Source organism: Mustelus asterias, chromosome 16, assembly GCF_964213995.1.
Source record: "Mustelus asterias chromosome 16, sMusAst1.hap1.1, whole genome shotgun sequence".
In the NCBI taxonomy this organism is placed as follows: domain Eukaryota; kingdom Metazoa; phylum Chordata; class Chondrichthyes; order Carcharhiniformes; family Triakidae; genus Mustelus; species Mustelus asterias.
Genome location: NC_135816.1, coordinates 87,371,425 through 87,383,840, shown reverse-complemented (window position 1 = coordinate 87,383,840; position 12,416 = coordinate 87,371,425). Strand labels below are relative to the sequence as shown.

General features: G+C 52.7%; 1 non-coding gene across 1 annotated transcript; it reads right to left on the bottom strand.

Annotated features, from left to right (window-relative positions):
- Positions 1-6,872: 6,872 nt before the first annotated feature.
- On the bottom strand, positions 6,873-6,945 carry trnav-cac (transfer RNA valine (anticodon CAC)). Its single transcript has one exon. It is a non-coding gene; the product is annotated as a tRNA-Val (tRNA).
- Positions 6,946-12,416: the final 5,471 nt, after the last annotated feature.

Below are 12,416 nucleotides of genomic sequence, written 5' to 3'. Positions count from 1 at the left end.
CCCCTCCAGCTCCTTTACACGCTCCTCCAGAAGCTGCAATCTAATGCACTTCTTACAACTAAAATCTCCTGAAACACTACTGGATTTCCTCACCACATACATCCCACAGGAGATGCAGCATACTGCCTGAACTGCCATCCCTGAAGCCATTACCAGCAAGAAAAAAAGAAAACAAAAAACTTCCCCACACTTATAATTAGGTTAGAGGAGGATGGAAGGGTGGGATCCTCTACCAGTGTAGAGGATCGGGTATCTCCTCTGCACCAATTTATAGGGCTAGGGGCCCGAGAGAAAAAAAAACTACTACTGAGGGGGAACCTCCCAGGTAACTGACTTTTAAAGTTAAAATAAAAACCCTTCCCAGACTCCTTTGCTGCCCACTTCTAGTTTTCACTTTAAACTTGAAAAACTGCTGTTAAAGTAAAGGCCAAAAAAATACACACACTAGCTGACTAATTAAATAAATAAACAATTCAATTAATCCAATTAATCTCTTACCAGCACTGCTGCTTTTCAATCACCCCTCTCAGCTTGCTCCAGTGGATCAAATTAGTTGGTTAAAGCGCCTGTCTAGTAAACAGGAGATTCTGAGTTCAAATCTCAGCGGTGCCTTTGTGTGTGTTGCATTCTGCAACTCAGAGAACCCACAACTTTCCCGTTCCACAGCAGGAAAAGAAGCCCAGAGGCCCATTTTGTCTGCTCCAGCCATCAAGCACCTATTAAAATGGCTGAATGTTGCTGCCGGCGACTCTTGGAATTGTCAATCGCGTGTGAGGAATTTGTTAAAGGACATCTGTTCATCTATTTTGAAGCACATCTCAAACAATTGTGTCCAGGGTGGAAGAAAAGCAACACCCAAACAGGGACTTGAACCCTGGACCCTCAGATTAAGTTGGAGAGCCGGTGCAAACATGATGGGCCGAATGGCCACTTTCTGCATCGTAACAATTTTGAGAGGGACAGAATTGTATTCAGTCAGTGAGTCAAGGTTTATGGGGATAATGCCCGGACAGAGTTGAGGATTATCACATCAGATCTATCATGGTTTTATTGAACGGTGAAGCAGGCTCGATGGGCCAAATGGCCTCCTTCTGCTCCTACATCTTATGGGATTATGATTGAGGAGGCCATTCAGCCCGTCGACCCTGGGCTGCCATTCAACATGATCATGGCTGTTCGGGCACTTCAATAGTTTTGACACCCAGTATTCCCATAACCTTCGGTTCTTGTGAATGAGAAGGATATCCATCTCTTCCTTAAACTGAGATTGTATCGCTCTCTGGGAGATAGGAACCAAACAATATTGGGAGAGGGAATGAGGGGGGGAAGAGGGAATGAGGGGGGAGAGGGAATGGGGGAGAGGGAATGGGGTGGTGGGGGAAATGAGGGAGAAAGGAGGGTGGGGGAGAGGGAGTGAAGAGGGTGGGAAAGAGGGGCTGAGGAGGGTGGGGGTGAGGGAGTGGGGGAGGAGAGGGAGTGAGGAGGGTGGGGAAGGAGAGGGTGGGGGTTGAAAAGAGGCGGGGGAAAAATTGGGGGAAGGAGCGATTGGGGGAGGGGGGATCGGGAGGAAAGAGGGAATGGGGAAGGGGGAATGGGGAGGGATGAAGAGGGGGGATGGGAATGGGAGAGGGGGATGGGGAGGGATGAAGAGGGGGGGATGGGAATGGGAGAGGGGGAATGGGGAGGGATGAAGAAGAGGGGATGGGAATGGGGAAGGGGAATTGGGAGGGATGAAGAGGGGGGGATGGGAATGTGAGAGGGGGAATGGGGAGGGATGAAGAGGAGGGGATGGGAATGGGAGGGGTTAATGAGTGAAAGGGGAAGTGGAGAGGGACAGAGTAATGGGCGGGGGGGAAACGCAGTGCGGGGGGGGGGGGGGGTGTAATGGGGATTGGAAGGGGAATGGTGTGTGTCGGGGCAATAAGGTGGGCAGTGGGAATGGGAGAGTGGCTCAGTGAGGTTTAATAGGGATGGGAGGGTTGGAGCAGGAGATATTTGGGAGGATTTAATGGAGGGGTTGATAATAATAATTGATCAGATTCCTGAGTGTGTGAGCAGCACAGTTCACAATGTGAGCAGTGAGAGTGGGAATTTCCCATGTAAACAGGTAACGCTGCAGTTACTGGCTGTGACCACCAGGCAGCATCTTATCCTCACTGTGTCCAAAACCACTGCATCCTCAGCATTTACTGCTGTTGAAGACACTTCTGGGCCCAGCAACAGTGAGACGAGTAACACAGACACTGTGAAGGCGACCTGGAATGAGCAGGTTTTCTCATGAGGTTACCATATTGGTACCAATGACACAGGTAGGGAAAGGGATGAGGTCCTGAAGTGTGAATATAGAGAGTTAGGCAGAAGGCTAACGTGCAGGACCTCAAAGGTAGTCATTTCAGGACTACTACCGGAGCCACGTGCTAGTGAGAGGAGGAATAGGAGGATTAGGCAGATGAATGCCTTTCCCAACATTGACTGGGACAGCCATAGTATTAGAGGGTTGGATGGAGAGAAATTTGTTGAGTGTATTCAGGAGGAATTTCTCATTCAGTATGTGGATGGCCCGACTAGAGAGGGGGCAAAACTTGACCTCCTCTTGGGAAATAAGGAAGGGCAGGTGACAGAAGTGTTAGTGAGGGATCACTTTGGCACCAGTGACCGTAATTCTATTAGTTTTAAGATCGCTATGGAGAATGATAGGCCTGGCCCAAAAGGTAAAATTCTAAATTGGGGCAAGGCCAATTTTGATGGTATCAGGCAGGAGCTTTCAAAAGTTAATTGAGAAGGCAAAGGAACGTCTGGTAAGTGGGAGGCTTTCAAAAGTGTGTTAACCAGGGTTCAGGGTAAGCACATTCCTCTGAGTGTGAAGGGCAAGGCTGGCAGAAGTAGGGAACCCTGGATGACTCAGGATATTGAGGCCCTGGTCAAGAAGAAGAAGGAGGCACATGACATGCATAGGCAGCTGGGATCAAGTGAATCTCTTGAAGAGTATTGGGGGTGTAGGAGCAGAGTGAAGAGAGAAATCAGGAGGGCGAAAAGGGGACACGAGATTGTTTTGGCAGACAAGGCAAAGGAGAATCCAAAGAGCTTCTACAAATACATAAAGGGCAAAAGAGTAACGAGAGAGAGAGAGTTGGGCCTCTTAAGGATCAACAATGTCATCTATGTGAGATCCACAAGAGATGGGTGAGATTCTAAATGAATATTTCTCATCGGTATTTACTGTTGAGTAAAGCATGGATGTTAGGGAACTTGAGGAAATAAATAGTGATGTCTTGAGGAGTGTACATATAACAGAGAAGGAGGTGCTGGAAGTCTTAAAGCGCATCAAGGTAGATAAATCCCCGGGACCTGATGAAGTGAATCCCAGGACGTTGTTGGAGGCTGGGGAGGAAATTGCAGGTCCCCAGCAGAGATATTTGTATCTTCGATCGTCACAGATGAGGTGCCTGAAGATTGGAGGGCGGCAAATGTTGTGTCTTTGTTAAAAAAGAGCTGCAGGGAAAAGCCTGGGAACTACAGGCCACTGAGCCTCACATCTGTGGTGGGTAAGTTGTTGGAAGGTATTTTGAGAGACAGGATCTACAGGCATTTAGAGACGCAAGGACTGATTAGGGACAGTCAGCATGGCTTTGTGAGTGGAAAATCATGTCTCACAAATTTGATTGAGTTTTTGAAGGGGTAACCAAGAAGGTAGATGAGGGCAGTGCAGTTGATGTTGTCTACATGGACTTTAGCAAGGCCTTTGACAATCTGAAAATGGAAAATTTTCGGATTGGAGGCAGGTTGCTAGCGGAGTGCTGCAGGGATCAGTGCTTGGTCCTCTGCTCTTTGTGATTTTTATTAATGACTGAGAGGAGGGGGCTGAAGGGTGGATCAGTAAATTTGCTGATGACACCAAGATTGGTGGAGTAGTGGATGAGGTGGAGGGCTGTTGTAGGCTGCAAAGAGACATAGATAGGATGCAAAGCTGGGCCGAAAAATGGCAAATGGAGTTTAACCCTGATAAATGTGAGATGATTCATTTTGGTAGGACTAATTTAAATGTGGATTACAGGGTCAAAGGTAGGGTTCTGAAGATTGTGGAGGAACAGAGAGATCTTGGGGTTCATATCCACAGATCTCTAAAGGTTGCCAATCAAGTGGATAGAGCTGTGAAGAAGGCCTATAGTGTGTTAGCTTTTATGAACAGGGGGTTGGAGTTTAAGAGCCGTGGGGTTATGCTGCAACTGTACAGGACTTTGGCGAGACCACATTTGGAATATTGTGTGCAGTTCTGGTCACCTCACTATAAGAAGGATGTGGAAGCGCTGGAAAGAGTGCAGAGGAGATTTACCAGGATGCTGCCTGGTTTGGAGGGTAGGTCTTATGAGGAAAGGTTGAGGGAGCTCGGGCTGTTCTCTCTGGAGCGGAGGAGGCTGAGGGGAGACTTAATAGAGGTTTATAAAATGATGAAGGGGATAGATAGAGTGAACGTTCAAAGACTATTTCCTCGGGTGGATGGAGCTATTACAAGGGGGCATAACTATAGGGTTCGTGGTGGGAGATACAGGAAGGATATCAGAGGTAGGTTCTTTACACAGAGAGTGGTTGGGGTGTGGAATGGACTGCCTGCAGTGATAGTGGAGTCGGACACTTTAGGAACATTTAAGCGGTTATTGGATCGGCACATGGAGCACACCAGGATGATAGGTAGTGGGACAGCTTGATCTTGGTTTCAGATAAAGCTCGGCACAACATCGTGGGCCGAAGGGCCTGTTCTGTGCTGTACTGTTCTATGTTCTATGTACCGCAAGGTAGGTTGTTGCATAAAGTAAAATCTCACAGGATCCAGGGTGAGGCAGCTAAATGGATAAAAATTGGCTTGTTGACAGAAGCCAGTGGGTTGTTGTAGAGGGTTGTTTTTCAAACTGGAGGCCTGTGACCAGCGGTGTGCCTCAGGGATCAGTTCTGGGCCCACTGTTATTTGTCATTTATATGAATGATTTGGATGAGAATATAGGAGGCATGGTTAGTAAGTTTGCAGATGACACCAAGATCCACGGCATAGTGGACAGTGAAGAAGGTTATCTCAGATTGCAATGGGATCTTGATCAATTGGGCCAGTGGGCTGACGAATGGCAGATGGAGTTTAATTTGGGTAAATGCAAGGTGATGCATTTTGGTAGATTGAACCAGGGCAGGACTTACTCAGTTAATTGTAGGACATTGGGGAGAGTTACAGAACCACGAGATCGAGGGGTACAGGTTCATAGCTCCTTGAAAGTGGAGTCACAGGTGGACAGAGTGGTGAAGAAGGCATTCAGCATGCTTGGCTTCATTGGTCAGAACATTGAATACAGGAGATGGGACGTCTTGTTGAAGTTGTACAAGACATTGGTGAGGCCACACTTGGAATACTCTGTGCAGTTCTGGTCACCCTATTATAGAAGGGATATTATTAAATGAGAAAGAGTGCAGAAAAGATTTACTAGGATGCTACCGGGACTTGATGGTTTGAGTTATAAGGAGAGGCTGGATAGACTGGGACTTTATTCTCTGGAGCGTAGCAGGTTGAGGGGCGATCAGATGGAGGTCTATAAAATAATGAGGGGCATAGACAGAGTAGAGAGTCAACATCGTTTCCCAAAGGTAGGGGAGTCTAAAACTAGAGGGCAAAGGTTTAAGGTGAGAGGGGAGAAATACAAAAGTGTCCAGAGCGGTAGTTTTTTTACACAGAGGGTGGTGGGTGTCTGGAACAAGCTGCCAGAGGTAGTAGTAGAGGCGGGTACAATTTTGTCTTTTCAAAAGCAGTTAGACAGTTCCATGGGTAAGATGGGTATAGAGGGATATGGGCCAAATGTGGGCAATTGGGATTAGGTTAGGGGTTTTAAAAAAAAGGCGGCATGGATAAGTTGGGCTGAAGGGCCTGTTTCCATGCTGTAAACCTCTATCACTCTGTGACTCACCTCCATTTTCCCACTTTCCATTCCAGCTCTCCTTCTTGCCCCCTCCCCCTCCCCCTTTCAGGGCAACTGCCACATTCCTCGGGCAGTCCTTTAACAATCTGCATCTCTGTTCTGCCATTCACACATTCTGATCATTAATGGACACTTTCTAGCACCTTCTCAGCCTTCTGTCTCCTCATTTCAATTCCCGTTGTCCCATTCCATCCCCCCGACCCTCACAGTATAAATCTCCGCTGATTCTCTGCGTTCTCAGCTCTGACCAAGGGTCATCCAGACTCCAAACGTTGGCTCGATTCTCTCCCCAGAGATGCTGTCAGACCTGCTGAGATTTTCCAGCATTTTCTGTTTGTGTTGAAGTCATGTTGGAGTTGTATCGAACTGTGGTGAGGCCACAGCTGGAGCACTGTGTGCAGTTCTGGTCACCACATTTTAGGAAGGATGTGATTGCACTGGAGAGGGTGCAGAGGAGATTCCCCAGGATGCTGCCTGGGACGGAGCATTTAAGTTATGAAGAGAGGTTGCGGAAGCTTGGATTATTTTCGGTGGAGCAGAGAAGACTGAGGGGCGACCTGATTGAGGGGGACAAGATTATGAGGGGCACGGACAGAGTGGATAAGGAGCAGCTGTTCCCCAGATTTGAAGGGTCAGTGTTCAATTCTTTGGTCTTCAGACGTTTTATACAGTTCCATCATCGCCTCTCTGCTCTGATATTCTGTGCCTCGGCTATAAAGACAATTAACCCATTAGCCCAGTTAACCACCTTATCGACCTGTCCTGCTGCCTTCAGGGATCTGTGGACATGAACCCCAAGTCTCTCGGCTCCTCTGCACTTGTTGGCATCCGACCATTCAAAGGACAAGTCACTGTGAAAGAGCGGCGAGTTCAAGGCAGTTCCACTGCTCTCTGGGAATAGGAACAAAATACCACTGGCTCCACTGGGCTTCGAACCCAGGACCTTCTGCGTGTGAGGCAGACGTGATAACCACTACACTATGGAACCACATGACTGTGAATGTAACTGAGCTGGAGGCAGTTCATGGTCGGGGGGCGGTGGGTGGTTACTGGATTGCTCCCTGGAATGAGCGGGTTTTCTCATGAGGTTGGATTGGACAGACTGGGCTTCTTTCAGCTGGAGTTTAGGAAAGTGAAGGGGTGACTGGATTAAAGTTTCTAAGATGCTGAACGGTCTTGGGAAGGTGGAGGTGGAAAAGATGGCCGCACGAAGGAGGGCAGGGGGCTGCCGCTGAGGGCCAGGAGGTGGGTGAGCAGCTCCCGAAAGGATGCACAGAAGGAGGAGGGTGCCGAGGGCAAGTAGGTCCAGGCTCCGGGATTCATTACAGGCCCTCTCGGAGGAGATGTGCCGTCGCCGGCTGCGGCTCTCCCAGAGCTCAGTGTGGCACCTTTGTGAGGTGCTGGCACACCTGGCACCTCAGGGGAGAAGCGGCCACCCGTTCCCTGTGGACAGGAAGGTGACGGCTGCCCGGAATGTTTTCCCATCTGGGTCATTTCAGGCACCCAGTGGCCACCTCGTTGGGATCTCCCAGGCCTCCGTGCACAGATGTGAGCGGCAGGTCACAGGTGCCCTGTGTGCCCGGGCCGGGCAGGACATAAACTTTGATGTGGGCCGTGCCCAGCAGGAGGCCCGGGCTCGAGGCTTCGCTGCCATTGCTGGAATTGCCAATGTCCAGGGAGCAGTGGACGGGACACACATCGCCTCGCGGGCCCCACATACAGAACCACAGCAATTTGTCAACAGGAAAGGGTTCCACTCCCTCAATGTGCAGATCGTATGTGACCATCTAATGAGGATCAGGCAGCTCGATGCTCCCCATCCAGGGAGTGGCCATGACAGCTTTGTCCTCAGGCAGTCGCACATCCCTGGCCTCTTTGAAGAGCAGCCCAGGCTCCCGGGATGGCTCCTGGGTGACAAAGGTTACCCGCTAAGGTCATGGCTGATGAGGCCTGTGCGGAGGCCCCAGACCGAGGCAGAGAGCCGCTACAACGAGGCCCATGCAGCCTCCCGGTCCATCGGAGAGCGGGGCATCGGCCTGCTGGGAATGTGGTTCCGCTGCTTGGAGCGCTCTGGGGGGAGCCTCCAGTATCATCCTCTGCCCGTCCCACGCATTATAATTGTTGCTGCATTCTGTACAACATCACCCAGCAGCGGGGGGAGGGGGAGGGGGAGGAGGAGGGGGAGGGGGAGGGGGAGGAGGGGGAGGGGGAGGAGGGGGAGGGGGAGGAGGGGGGAGGGGGAGGGGGAGGAGGAGGGGGAGGGGGAGGGGGAGGAGGGGGAGGGGGAGGAGGGGGAGGGGGAGGAGGGGGAGGGGGAGGGGGAGGAGGAGGGGGAGGGGGAGGGGGAGGAGGGGGAGGGGGAGGAGGGGGAGGGGGAGGAGGGGGGGAGGGGGAGGGGAGGGGGTGGGGGGGAGGGGAGGGGGAGGGGAGGGGGTGGGGGAGGGGAGGGGGAGGGGCGAGGGGGAGGGGGAGGGGGAGGGGGAGGGGGATGTGGAGGGGGAGGGGGAGGGGGAGGAGGGGGAGGGAGAGGAGGAGGGAGGGGAGGAGGGGGCGTGGGAGAGGGAGGGGGATGGGGGGCGGCGAGGGGGGAGGTGGAACTCCAGCCATATGAGGAGCCGGAGGAAAGAGGGTGGGCGGCGATGGCAGGTGTCCGGCAGGGAAGGGCAGCGAGGGACGCCTTAATGGCAGCCGCTTCACCGAGCTGGTGCTGTGCAGTGAGGGGGCTGCAACCCCCACACACCCACCTCAGCCCAGGGGCAAGTGCAGCCCCCATTCCCCCTCCAAACCCAACTGGGCCCTCAAACCACATCACCCTTCCCCAGCCTCTCTCATCCCACCACCCGATCCCCCAGAAACACCCAAACCTGTTCATGGGCCTGGGCTGCCAATGGTTATGATGTGGAGATACCGGCGTTGGACTGGGGTAAACACAGTAAGAAGTCTCATAACACCAGGTGGGCGCCACGGTGGCACAGTGGTTGGCACGGTGGCACAGTGGTTAACACTGCTGCTTCACAGCTCCAGGGACCTGGGTTCGATTCCCAGCTTGGGTCACTGTCTGTGTGGAGTTTGCACATTCTCCTCGTGTCTGCGTGGGTTTCCTCCGGGTGCTCCGGTTTCCTCCCACAGTCCAAAGATGTGCGGGTTAGGTTGATTGGCCATGCTAAAAATTGCCCCTGAGCGTCCTGAGATGCGTAGGTTAGAGGGATTAGTGGGTAAATATGTCGGGATATGGGGGTAGGGCCTGGGTGGGATTGTGGTCGGTGCAGACTCGATGGGCCGACAGGTTTATTTAGTAGCAAAAGCCACTAGCTTTCAGAGCGCTGCTCCTTTGTCAGGTGAGTGGGAATTCTGTTCACAAACAGGGCATATAAAGACACAAGCTCAATTTACAAAATAATGGTTGGAATGCGAATACTTACAGCTAATCAAGTCTTAAAGGTACAGACAATGTGAATGGAGAGAGGGTTAAGCACAGGATAAAGAGATGTGTATTGTCTCCAGACAGGACAGTTAGTGAAACTCTGCAGGTCCAGGCAACTGTGGGGGTTACAGATAGTGTGACATGAACCCAATATCCCGGTTGAGGCCGTCCGCGTGTGTGCGGAACTTGGCTATCAGTTTCTGTCAGCGACTCTGCGCCGTCGTGTGTCGTGAAGGCCGCCTTGGAGAACGCTTACCCGGAGATCAGAGGCCGAATGCCCGTGACTGCTGAAGTGCTCCCCAACAGGAAGAGAACAGTCTTGCCTGGTGATTGTCGAGCGGTGTTCATTCATCCGTTGTCGTAGTGTCTGCATGGTTTCCCCAATGTACCATGCCTCGGGACATCCTTTCCTGCAGCGTATCAGGTAGACAACGTTGGCCGAGTTGGAACAGTAGGTACCGTGTACCTGGTGGATGGTGTTCTCATGTGAGATGATGACATCCGTGTTGATGATCCGGCACGTCTTGCAGAGGTTGCTGTGGCAGGGTTGTGTGGTGTCGTGGTCACTGTTCTCCTGAAGGCTGGGTAGTTTGCTGCGGACAATGGTCTGTTTGAGGTTGTGCGCTTGTTTGAAGGCAAGAAGTGGGGGTGTGGGGATGGCCTTGGCGAGATGTTTGTCTTCATCAATGACATGTTGAAGGCTCCGGAGAAGATGTCGTAGCTTCTCCGCTCCGGGGAAGTACTGGACGACGGAGGGTACTCTGTCCACCGTGTCCCGTGTTTGTCTTCTGAGGAGGTCGGTGCGGTTTTTCGCTGTGGCGCGTTGGAACTGTCGATCGATGAGTCGAGCGCTATATCCTGTTCAGATATGGGGGTGGGGCCTGGGTGGGATTGTTGTCGGTGCAGACTCGATGGGCTGAATGGCCTCGTTCTGTACTGTAGGGTTTCTATGATTTCTATGATTATGAGGGCATCTTTCAGCGTCTGGAGGTGTCTGTTGCGATCCTCCTCACCGGAGCAGATCCTGTGTATTCGGAGGGCTTGTCCGTAGGGGATGGCTTCTTTAACGTGTTCAGGGTGGAAGCTGGAGAAGTGGAGCATCGTGAGGTTATCCGTGGGCTTGCGGTGCAGTGCAATGGCTGCCAGTCTTGGTTGGAGGCTGGAGGATGATGAGGACTGGCTGTTGTGCTCACTGGGATCCTGCCCCTGGTGCCACTCAAGTCTGACTCCTCCCTGTTCTCCCAATGCACGCTGCCACCCTGGTACACGGGGCTGGAAGGGTCGGGGACACCTGTTTGTTGGGAATCAGGCGGGAGGGTGGGGGGGTCTGGTGGGCGTTGGGGAGGGTCGGGCAGGCGGGGGGGTGGGGGGTTCTGGTGGGCGTTGGGGAGGGTCGGGCAGGCGGGGGGGTGGGGGGTTCTGGTGGGTGTTGGGGAGGGTCGGGCAGGCGGGGGGGTGGGGGGTTCTGGTGGGCGTTGGGGAGGGTCGGGCAGGCTCTCTGTAACATGTGGCTGAGTCTCGCAAGGTACAACAGACAGCACCTCTGTGCATGGGAATGGGGGGCACTCGGCTCTGTGCGGGGGGAGGGGGGGCACTCGGCTCTGTGCGGGGGGAGGGGGGGCACTCGGCTCTGTGCGGGGGGAGGGGGGGCACTCGACTCTGTGCGGGGGGAGGGGGGGCACTCGGCTCTGTGCGGGGGGAGGGGGGGCACTCGGCTCTGTGCGGGGGGAGGGGGGGCACTCGGCTCTGTGCGGGGGGAGGGGGGGCACTCGGCTCTGTGCGGGGGGAGGGGGGGCACTCGGCTCTGTGCGGGGGGAGGGGGTTGGATCAGAGACACATTAGTCACAGCTGTGAGGTATGAATAAAAGTTTATTGTGCTGTTAACATTAGTGACGAATAAGCCCTGACGACTGGTGAACTCTTAGTGAACTACAACCTTCTCACTTTGTGCGGCCTCCTGCTTCTCCTCGGCGTTACCCCAGGAGGCACATCGGAGGTGGAGGTGTCCAGCTGTGACGCACGCCCCGTTGCCTGTGATGCCCTTGGCGGACGTCCCCTGGGTGGCCAGGACGTGGCTGACTTGCGGATGGCACTGTTTCGGTGCCACTCTGTTCATCTCGTTGGCCCTGAGAGTCCCCGGTGTGAGGAAGGGGGGAATTCCAAGAGTCGCCGGCAGCAACATTCATTCATTTGCCCTCATTTGATGGGGTAATGCCCTCCATACCAGGATGTTGCCTGGTATACAGGGCATTAGCTATGAGGAGAGGCTGGAGAAACTTGGTTTGTTCTCTCTGGAACGATGGAGGTTGAGGGGAGACCTGATAGAAATCGACAAGATTATGAGAGGCATGGACAGGTTGGATAGTCAGAAGCTTTTTCCCAGGGTGGATGGGTCAATTACTGATGGGCACAGGTTTGAGGTGCGAGGGGCCAGGTTTAAAGGAGATGTATGAGGCAGATTTTTTACACAAAGGGTGGTGGGTGCTCGGAACGCGTTGCCGGGGGAGGTAGTGGAAGTGGATACGGGAGTGACTTTTAAGAGGTGTCTTGACAAGTACATGAATAGGATGGGAATAGAGGGATATGGGCCCCGGAAGGATAGGGGGTTTTCGTTAAGTCGATAAGCATGGTCGGTGCAGGCTTGGAGGGCCGAAGGGCCTGTTCCTGTGCTGTAATTTTCTTTGTTCTTTGTTCTTTATTAGGAGGTCGCCCATTTAGGTCAAGAGATGATTAGATTTGTTTTCTCTCAGAGGCTTGTGCCACTTTTAAACTCTGCCTCAGAAGGTGCTGGAGGACGGGGTCACTGAATATTTTCCTGGCGGAGGGAGTTCGATATTTGTTGAGTGAGAGAATTAAAGATTATCGGGGAGGGGGAGGGGAATATGGAGAATGTGGAAGCCAACAGAAAGGGATCAGCCATGGCCTTAGTAAATAGTGAAGCAGCTCGAAGGACCAGATGGTTTCAGGTTGCAGCATCCACAGGATTTTGCTTTTAACTTTATCATAAATTAGAACATTGGTTCAACTTTTCAATT